Genomic DNA, 10,466 nt, shown 5'->3' on the forward strand with positions numbered 1-10,466 from the left:
ACATTGCTTGGTCCTCAGGGGCTTGGGGAAATAAATAAACAATCACCACCTAATCACTGCAGTCCTAGATTCAGAAGCCATTTTGCCCCTCCATCAAGCATCCAGTAGTATATCAATATAGCAGGGGTTCCCAATTTTTTTTCAGTACAACCCTTTGGCAGTGTATTTGTAATATCTTCCTGTGTGTTTATTTAGTTGAATAAGTCTTTTATATATATATATATATATATGTATATATAGTCTTGGGCCAAATGCTCGCCACAATAATATATGTCTATATTATTGAAAAGTATTAATACGCAATCTGACGTTCTTTATAAAAAATAAGTATTTATTCTACTTCAATAGCAAATCATAATATACTTAACAGATGGTATGTCTTAATGGTTACAGAGTCGTCTTTGTATCAGCAATTCAGGACATCGGATCGTAGCAGGAAAGGCAAGAGAACGTGGTCCTTTGTCCTCTGCCCTTTATAGCCCAAATTACGTCATAACCTGTAGTTTAGAATAGCCATATAAGGAAATTCCCCATATAAAGACCACCCCAAATCTCTTATACAGCAAATTCCAGAGACCTCATGGTACAGAATAGGAAACACCATCTGTTCTGTTTAACCCATTATACAGCCACACCTTAATATGTATTTGAATAGGAATATACAGAATATGCAATATTCTACACTAGCGATTCAGCAGTGACCTCTCTGCTCAGCTCTCTCGTGCGCCTCTTAGTGATGCTGGAGTGATGTCACATTCCGGCTCGGGCATCATGTCAGGGTACCTGCGGTCTCTACCTCCGAAAGAGGTAGAGACTTAGCTGTTCCTCCATCCAGACGGCCTGATGGCTCCCTTCCCCACGGTTTATCCGGTCATGCAAGGCCGGCCCCGAGGGAGTGACTGCCTTTTACAGCATCTAGGCAGGAAGTTGTCATCAGGACACTCCTCCGGAACGACCTGTCACTCAATTGCTGCAGGACCAATCAGGAAGCCTCGGAGGCGTGGTTACTGCTCTGAACAGGGTATTTAACAGAGCTTCGTTCATTAGCTCATTGCCCTGTCGTGGTTCTAGCTTGTTCTAGTCACTCAGTGCTTGTGTATTCTATTATCCTTTTGGTTTTGACCCGGCTTGTTTACCTTACTCTGCTTATCTCTGTTACCCTTGATTCGGCTTGTCTCTCGCTTACCTGTCTTCTGTTACCCTCGACCTCGGCTTGTCTTTGACCATTCTATACTGTACTACTTACGTTAGTCCGGCCATTCTAAGGTCCGGTATACGTATCTGGCTACTGTTTGTACTCTGCGTGTTGGATCCCTGTCCCGATCCTGACACATCACTGCTGTGCACGCGAGGGAGATCACTGCCCACTGCACCCTCGCCGCCATTTTGTTTTTATAAATTCTGGCGGAACCCAAATGGTGTTCTCGCAGCAGGGTTCTGTGGAACACCAATTGGGAAACGCTGCGGCATAGAGTATCTGGTTCTCGAAAAATACATATCCTTTGTGAAGCCTTAGTAAGGCTCAATTCGGGAAGGGGATGAGAAAAATACAAACCACACTCCCATATGTGCAAGGTCCACAGAATTGACTATTTTCATAACTAAACCTGCAAGCGAGGCTCTGTTCAATCTGGGAAGCCAATGGGGGGGATGTCACATTATAAACATTCATTTACCATCATCCCTTAAATTATGGGATATTAAAATACTAAACAAAGTGATCTGAAGAGTCTATCTTATCCCTAAACAGGAAGGCAGGGCAAGCCAAAGCAGCACTACTTTGTCTTCTATTTAATGACCTCAGACATGAAATCTGTGCTGTGAAGATTATATGGATTATTTCACCATTTACTGCCCGGGATAAAAAGTATCAGTTCTAGGTCTGATACACAGTCAGATGCCACCTACTCCAATATGGAAGCTTAGTCACATGGGATAAGTGCCACTTAAAGGTTAATGTGGGTCCTAGGACCAGATTCACTCCATCCACAGTAACCTAGATCTGGATCCTCTGTCAGTCAGCACCTCTAAACTTTCAGAATCGGGTTTATAGATAATCTGTATGCCATCAGTTTAACCAGTCTAAGGCACTACATACCCTCACAAGCATTTAGGTTTAGTGGGGGTTACTCTTGGGGATGTTCTACCAATCCCTGAAAAGTTGAAGCCCCACTGCAGCACCAACTGAGCAGACCCCAAGCCCCCCTGTAAGACCCATGCTGTATTTTGGGGTCAGTGTATGTATTGGTTGTGACAAAGGTTATGGATAAAAGTGACACTACATGCTATTCAGCTCTCCCCCGCTCCTCAATATTTTCTGAAATACAAATTTTATGCACAAACTCTGGAGCCCAGCGATCACAGGTGAAGCTAGCTTTAGCCATGATCACAGAGCATGCCATCCTTTCAGAGCTACCCCCAATGACTGCTGACTGGGGTGTGCATCATTCAGCCAGTACCACTGGGTAAAATAAGGACAGAGCAGAAAACCAATGCAATGAGGCAGATCTCAGAATGGATCTAACCTAGACACAATTAACTGAAAAGGCTCGCTATCTGACTCTCGAACAAGAAGTCACCAGAAAAACATCCAATTTCTGGTCAAACATGTTACATTTCAGTAGAATGAAGAGAATACTGTACAAATCGCACAAAATAGGCAATAGCTTTAAAGGGACACTGTAGGCACTCTGACCACTTCAGCTCATTGAAATGGACTGGGTGCAGTCTCAGGTCCCTTAACCCTGCAAAAAGGTAATTATTACAGTTTTTACTAATCTGCAATAATTATCATGTAGGATTAACTCCATCTCTAGTACCATACAGCCACTAGAAGGACTTAAGGGTTGCTCGGCAACTTTTGGTCACCTGACACTGGACGTCCAGCATCTCTCAAAACCCCATAGGAAATACTTACACATGGTTTCCTATAGGGGAAGTACTAACACAAGCACTGCCATCACCGTGCATGCGCATTAGATCTCCCACGCCAGCTGACAGCTGGAAGGGACAAAGGTTGACCCTGAACCAGCGCTGAGGGACATTGGCGCTGGAATCGGATAATTGACAGAAGGGGCTTTCTGCACCACTGGGGAGGGAGAGGGGACACTATAGTTTCCCTTTAAGAAAGGAAAGTATGCACTCTCCACCCCACCCAAAAAAATTTAAGTTTGATAGCGGTGACTAGATTAGGCAGTTCCAGAGCACATCTCACCAGATGTTTAAAACTACTACAATATATTCTGCCTACATGAAGCAAACAGGGAGCAACCGATTTCTTGCTAGAGTAGGATTTTACACCTGGTATCCAAAATAACACCGGGTGCAATTTTGTTGAGAGGCATCACCTGTTGCAGCCAGATAACCTCAATGCTGCAGTTCAGACTGGTAGGAGAATTTTGGGCATTGCAGGGAATTTTTATGGAAGTTATTCAAGTGTAGGTGAGGTTGGATTGACGTTACAGTTAATCAAAGTGTGCATCTAAACTCCTGCTGGCGTCCAGCCCTAGTTCAACGACCGAGGTCCCAATGGTCAGTCCATCGTTGTTTCACTTTCAGATAAATCAGGTTTAGCAATTATGGTACTAAAATTAAAAAAAAAAAGTTTTAATTCTAGGCAGTTGAGGCCTAATTAGCCATTAGACCGTCCGGCCAACTCACAGTAGAACCTCGGGCAAAATGGGCGTCCTTCCCATCCCGACCTTGGATAGAGTTTCACCAAAGTCGCCGATACCACAATAAGCGGATTACTAGTTCATTTTCTGTGACTTTAAAACCACATTTATTAGAAGAAATGGAGTTTCCAGTGGGGAAATAAAAATGGAATGCTAGAAACTGCTGCAGGAGCCAACTCCAAGCCTGTACTACAGATGGTGAGAATCAAGAAAATGTGTACTCTGCAAGCCGTCTACATTGGACAAACCACTGCCTTGGGTGAATTAAAAATAAAGAATAAAAATCAGATCATACCATGACCCTACACTGAATAGTCTCTTTGTCTACAGAGCAGAAATCCGGAACGTGAGTGAAATTAATGCCAAGTTCATTATTCCAATTGTTTATATTAAATCTTCCTAGCTTTTCCTCCCCTTGATATCAGCTTTCATTCAAAACAGGCCAACATCCTACTCTAAACACTCACACCACCATATAAACACTGAAACATTAACCATTTGCTGGCCTCTCAGATTGTACGGTCGAAGGCAAAAATTATAATATTTTTCAACTTCACATGGACTCAAAGTGGATTCAGACAGATATCCGGATTTGTGGATGCAGCAAGTCCATCAGATATTGAATGCGGTATAAAGGCAGTCCATGTCATGTTTAGCTGTGTTTGGTACAGAATCCAGTACAAAGGAAACTTAATCTTAAAAAAAAAATTAAAATAAATTGATAGCTCTCAAGAGAAATGCAGAGTCAGCTTATGGGGCAACTGCCGTTTCTCTAGACTATCATTGAATATGACGCTGAAAATCACCCATAATTTGTGTTAAAGGCACAGATCACACCACAAAAGCACACTATAGGGATACCAGGAGTGTCAGTTTTGGAAGAGAATTTATCTAGGGTCTGCCGAGAGCCAATTCATGCCTCCACTACTGCTTATTAACAGCCAGAAGCAGGCAGTGGAGGCCTCGGCTCATTGGCTGTGATCAGCTGAAGCTCAGTCAATGCACTAGTGGACTTCTTTCCTCTAGTGGCATTCAGGAAGGCAGCCTGCCAGTTTTGAAATTTTATCAGTAAGTCACTGGAGAGTGATGCCTTGGCTGATTGGGGTTTTGGCACTCTGAACACGCAATCCAGTTGGATAGTTTTCACTTTCTTAGGAGGTAAGAGGGCCACAGACAACCTGCGCAGGAAGTGGGGCATCTGTTGTGCTGAGGCTTTCAGATAGGCCACTGATTTCCAGGTGCTTCCACCTCCATCTATCTTCTAGGGCCGCCACTTAGTGTTCCAGAATGTTATGAGCCGAGGGGAGTGCTCCTATCTGTTGTGGCAGGTCGGAGATTTTGTTTTGTGATTATGTTCAGTGGCCTGTTCCATATCCCCTGACGTATTAGAGGACAAGCTCTGCTGGACGTTTGCCAGGAGAGAAGTTAGGACCTCCGTGGTCACTAGGGGAGAGGCACCCTGTACAAGCAGAGATGGCTTGAAGGATCCCCGGTAGCCCAGCTCTTCCATCCCATGGAGAAGCAAGGCATCCGAAGTTTTGGAGAAGCTGTCCAGGTCAGCCACCACAACGGGCCTGCCTGTGCCATGCGTTCTCTGCAACAGATGGCGGATATCAGCTGAAAGCCAGGATCGATCCGGTTTCGGCTTTTGTTTTCCTCCCCATATGTTTCTGCACCCCCACCGTTGCTTTCGATGCAGTGGTTGTGCTCGGAATGCTATAAGGCCAGGGATTTTGATCCTGGAAGACAGCTCTACTCTTCTCCCCCTTACATTTGCTGCTAAACACCTCACAAACTTAATTATTGAATCCAAGTAAAAATAAAATCCCTGGAAGTGAAAGTTCCCCTTTAAGAAGAACATGCAACACATTCCTTGGCTGTTTTACAGGGAGCTGCAAGTCCTCCAGCAGAAACTCTAGGATACAGGAAGCAGCACAGGATGACATTATCTGATGCAGTATAGCATCCAAACCAAATAGGAAAATAAAGGATATGATGGAGGTCTCCTGTCATGCTAGATATGCATGTGGGCTGGGCTCGCCAATACACAACATTGTGTTTTTCTAAAGACATTCTTGTGGGTAAGAACTTTGAGAACAAAAACTGCACATCAATACACTAGAAATATAGGCCAGAACAGCCCAACAGCTTGGGCACAAAGTAACAATGAGTGAAAAAAATGAATATACCACTAAACTAATAACTAAACCCAACACATCAGATTGCAATCCATTGATTTAACTACCCCATACAGAAATAACCAGCCTCAGTGTTGCCCCACATGGCGATATATTACTCTGTAACCTTGTCTAGGAGACTTGATCGCCAATATCACCAAACCTGCCATTCAGGAGGACAAACCTAAGGAATTCTATTGTGAGAAATGGTCACAAGTTTTCCTGCGTATGGTCAGGCACTGCACAAAATAAGTTTTTTTTTTTTTGTCAATCTTTCTTTTATTAAGGCATTAGCGATGGGGTACAGAATGAAGAAAGGGAAACGTGTGAGCCAGATATACGATACAAGATTATTACAGTGCTAACATTGTTGGTCTACATTTCCGTGACATTGATGCCTCATTTTTTGTTTTGTGTCGTGTAACAATGAAATTTTACAGACAAGCTTAGAGAATAGTCTGTGCAACTTATGGAACATTTGCAGTAGTACTAGTGTTTCGCTGTCTTGTTAAGTTACATTAAACTCGAGTAAGGTACTACAGAGTGCGCTATGCCCATGACATGTCTAAATTTAACTTTTAAACAATTCTGGCTAGTACAGCGCTGGTAGAGCTGGTTAGGTGGGTTAAGCTATGAACAGGTTATAACATTTTTAAAACGTGCGAGCATATGTAGCTTGTCACCCTCGTTAAATAGGCTATATGACTAACTGGGTAACACAGCTAGGAGCAAAACAGTCCGTGCCTTAAGAGTCTCATCGCGAGCACATCTTCCAAACTGGTGTACGCACTGAGTGTCTCTTTTGCAGTGGCCCTTGGGGTTAACAGTGACAGAGTCCTTGGTACCTTGCTCTTTTAGAGATAGGGGGTTCTGTATAGCGGCCTTCAGCCAATACCCATTTTCAGCCGGGAAATCGTGGGGGCCGCAGGAGTGCGTAGCGCTGCAGTGATGGGGTAAGCGCTGTGGGTTCCGACTCCCATTATTGGCTGGAGGTGTAGTGATGGAGCTCTCCGGCCCCAGGCCCGTGCTGAGGTCCTCTTCTCGGAGCCGCTATCCGGGGGCCTTGCGTAGTCCAGGTCTCTCCTTGTATGGGGAGAATGGATCTGGGTCGAGGTTTTGCGTTGCCGTGTGGGTAGGGTACTCCGCTTGCTTGGTCGGTGCCGACGGGTTGGTCGTTTGGTGACCCCAGATCTAGGTAGGCGGTTGTTTCCAGTGGCGCGTGCTGTATAGTGTTGTGTACCACCATGTAGTCTGTGGCCATTTCGTGCTTCCCGCCTCTGGGTTTTCACCTCGAGGTCCCGTTTGGGGCTTGCCTCTCGTGCTGCTAACTTTGCCCAGAAAGCCTCCAGGATGGCATCAAGTCTCGACTCTAGGCTCTCCTGTGGTGCCAGACCGCAGTTCGTGCTTGTTCGCTGGACTCGGCTGTTGCAGGGGAGTGTGTCCACCATTTTGTATGTGGGGTCACTCTCCGCTATTCTGAGGCGTGGGCTGCCAGGAGCCATCCGCTCTGCAGTCAGTGGGGTGTGGACCGGGATATCCCCCCCGGTCCAGGGGGGGGGGAACGGGACTCTCTGAAGCTTTGCTAGGGGGGCAGACAGGGGATGGGAGATCGGCCGTTTCTCCCACCCAAAGCTGCCACTAGGCCGCAGCCACTCCTTCAAGTTTTTGACGGGCGGCATCCCGGTTTTCCGGCCCGGAACACTCCAGCCGTCGTCCACTTCAGGCAAGTCGCTCTTTGGTGCAGATTGTGTGTAGCAGGAGTCTCGGAAAGACGCTCAGGACAGTTGTTTGGTAGAGAGCTCCTGCAAGTTGCGACCATCCGCCATGCTGGTCAGGCCCCGCCCCCCACAAAATAAGTTTTAATCACAGTTTGAAGTGTCTTGTAAATTATCGTCCCAACACCCCCTCTTGAAGGCAAGCCATACATCTCTCCAAACACAACAATAACTCACACTATAGCCACCATCATGTAGCCCATGGAACAGCGCAGTCAGGGGAGTGGGCCTTGACAGAGCCAGGAGTAGGCAGGGGAGTAACCAGTTAAAGGGGTGTGGTTATTGTAAATGGGGGTTGGACTATAGGAGTATATTAAGCGGCCATTTTATGACTAAGGGACATTTTAACTAAACTGACACTTACCTGGTAATTGTTTTTGGCAGGTCTGTGTTGGTTTTTTCTTTTGTCTTGCAGATCATGGCATCAATGGAAGAAATCCTGGAGGGAGTGAGAGCTGCTGTGCGGGATAGAGGACTGGCCTGGCTTCACGAGCAACTGGGGGCTCAGGGTCCCCCCCCTACAACCCCTGCGGCGGCTGCACGGCGTTCCATGAGGAGGGCGAGACCGCCCCAGCGGCTGAGCCCGGGCATGGAGCCCGAAGTCGGCAGACGGAGGAGCCCGTCAGCGGAGTCTGTTGGGGCCCTGGATGAGGTAGCGGGCCCCAGCGGAGTGGATGTACCGCGGCCGGCACCGTCGGTCCGACGCGGTGCTGGCCGGGCGCGGGCAGCAGCTAGGCCGAGGCCTACCACGCGGTGTGCGCCCCGCCGGGAGGCGGCAGGCGGGACGGTTGCGGCTGGAGCCAGGACCCAGAGCAGATCGGATGGTGGAAGCAGTGAGCGGTTGCGGCCCGGTGAGTCAGGGAATGGCGCTGGGGCTGGGCAGCGGGAGGGGGGCAGAGCGGAGGCCTCTAGTGATCAGGCGGTCCCCCTGATGGCAGGGGGAGCCCCTGGGCAAGGGAACACATCGGGGGCGGCCTCTAGTGGGGCCAGGTTCAGCACAAGGGACGCAGACGGCGGGTCCGCTCAGCCAGGTACATTGGGGCCGGCAGGGCCCGCGGCTTTAGCAGACAGGAAACGCCAGGATAGACAGGCGGAATCCCCAGTTCGCAAGGCGGCCCAAAAGGGGCCAGGTTCAGCAAGTCGGGATAGCTCCCAGGACTCAGCTCAGGGCATGGAGGCAGGACGGGCTGGGAGAGAGCGGGAGGGCCGCAGGGGCGGCTCCCGGGGACCGAGGGGTCTCTCGCGGAGCCCTAGGCCGCATCGCAGCAGGGAGCAGCACGGCGTCAGTGCCCGACATGACAGGAGGCAGGCTGACGGGTGGAGGGGTAGAGAGAGGAGCAGGTCTGCAAGCAGGTTTAGCAGAAGGAGATCGGCCTCAAGGGACCGGAGGTGGAGGCAGCGGCGCAGTGCGTCTGGGTCATCAGGCAGGAGCTCGCCAGGTCAGCGGCGCAGTGCTTACGGCCGGGAGGGCCAGGCAGGGAGACGGGATATGGTGCGGAACTACAGGCAGGAACATAAGGAGGTTGGGCGGGTATGTGATCATGTGGACACACTACCCAGGTGTCGTTCTCCTTGCAGGTCTCGCAGCACTACACCCGCGGTCCTGAGGCAGGGCCAGGCTGACGGGAGTCGGCGCCAATTGGATGCTCCGGAGCCAAGCATGGCGGACGGACGGGAAACGAACCCACAGCCTTCTGCGGCTTCGGGCTCAGGCGGTGAGTCAACTGTTACACCACACGCAGGAACACTATTGAATTGCTTAAAATCTTTCTTAGATTCATGGGCGGGTGGGGAAATGGCTTCACCTCAGTTTGGGAGAGTGTGGACGTGTGAGAAAGGCCAGGGGTTACAAGGTAGGGCCGTGGGCCCAACGCTGGATAGCGAAGTGGGGTTATCTGTGTCTGAAACTAGTAAGGAGTCGGGGGACAAGGTAGGTATTGGGGGCGAAATTACCGACGCTGCGCGGCAAAACGTGCACGTGTCTTTTTCGGGCCCATTAGGTTGTCATCTGAAAATGGACATCAAGGAGAAAATTTGGAAGGGTGAGTTTGTGGAGGTTTTTTCCTTGCTCCCGCTGGAGGAGTTCTTAGACATGAAGGAGGAGGACAAGAAGGACGCAAAGAAGGAGGAGGAGGAGAAAAAGCGTAGGTATCGGAAGATTCCTAAAACGTTTGGGAACTGGCTGCGGGCCTTCTGTATCCTGGCCAGCGTGATAGGGGAAAAGTCGCCGGATAAATGCTCCCAATTGTTTTGCTACCTAGATGGGATTGGGGAAGCGTACCGGACCTATGGCGGGGTCGCCTGGTGGCGGTACGATGAGCAGTTTCGCCAGAGGTTAGCGGCGAATCCCAGCATGCGGTGGGATCAAATGGACCTTCCCCTCTGGATGCGGCTCATGATGGCGCAAAAGGCTGCGCCCTTTCAAGGGACGGCCGGTGCGGCCCCTGGGGGACCTGCATCGGCCGGGCAAAAGAAAGGCTTCTGTTGGCTCTTTAACGAGGGCCAATGTAAGTGGGGTGCGTCGTGCCGGTTTAAGCACGAGTGCTCAGGTTGTGGGGGTGCACACGGAGCCAGCCGGTGTTTTAAGCGAGGTAAGTCTGCACCAGGAGCGGGAGCCGTTGGAGCGTCGGCCCCCTCCGCTGCCGCGGGGGGCAACCCCGGTGAAAGTAGGCGAGATGCTGCCGTGGTTAAAAGAGTACGGTAACCGTCAGGACGCTGAATTCTTATGGCACGGCTTTACGGAGGGTTTTTCAATACCGTTTCAGAGTAGGGATGTGGGGAGGTTATGCAGTAACATCAAGTCGGTGGGTGAACACCCGGGAGTTGTGAGGGACAAGTTG

This window comes from Pelobates fuscus, chromosome 11 (genome assembly GCF_036172605.1).
Source record: "Pelobates fuscus isolate aPelFus1 chromosome 11, aPelFus1.pri, whole genome shotgun sequence".
NCBI lineage: Eukaryota > Metazoa > Chordata > Amphibia > Anura > Pelobatidae > Pelobates > Pelobates fuscus.